We start from the raw sequence: 444 nt of genomic DNA on the forward strand, positions 1-444 counted from the left end.
ATGGGGTCGCTAAGAGTCGGACACGACTGAGCGACTTCACTTTCACTTTTCACTTTCATGCATTGGAGAGGGAAATGGCAACCCACTCCAGTATTCTTGCCTGGAGAATCCCAGGGACGGGGGAGCCTGGTGGGCTGCCGTCTATGGGGTCGCACAGAGTCGGACACGACTGAAGCGACTAAGTAGCAGCAGCAGACTGTACCAACTGTGATTGGCTTCCTTGAGCCTGTACTTTACGTTGGTTGGCTGACTCCTATCCCCTCTACTTACTCTTATTGGCTGACTCCTGGCCTGTAGTTTGCTCTGATTGGCTGTCTCCTAGCATGTATATTGCTCTGATTGGCAGACTCCATGTCTCTATCTTCCACTGATTGGCTGACTTGAAGCCGGTATTCTGCTTTGATTCTCTGACTCTAGCCTGTGCATTTTTCTGATTCGCTGACT

This window comes from Bison bison, unplaced genomic scaffold (genome assembly GCF_000754665.1).
Source record: "Bison bison bison isolate TAMUID 2011002044 unplaced genomic scaffold, Bison_UMD1.0 scf7180017864072, whole genome shotgun sequence".
NCBI classification, from domain to species: domain Eukaryota; kingdom Metazoa; phylum Chordata; class Mammalia; order Artiodactyla; family Bovidae; genus Bison; species Bison bison.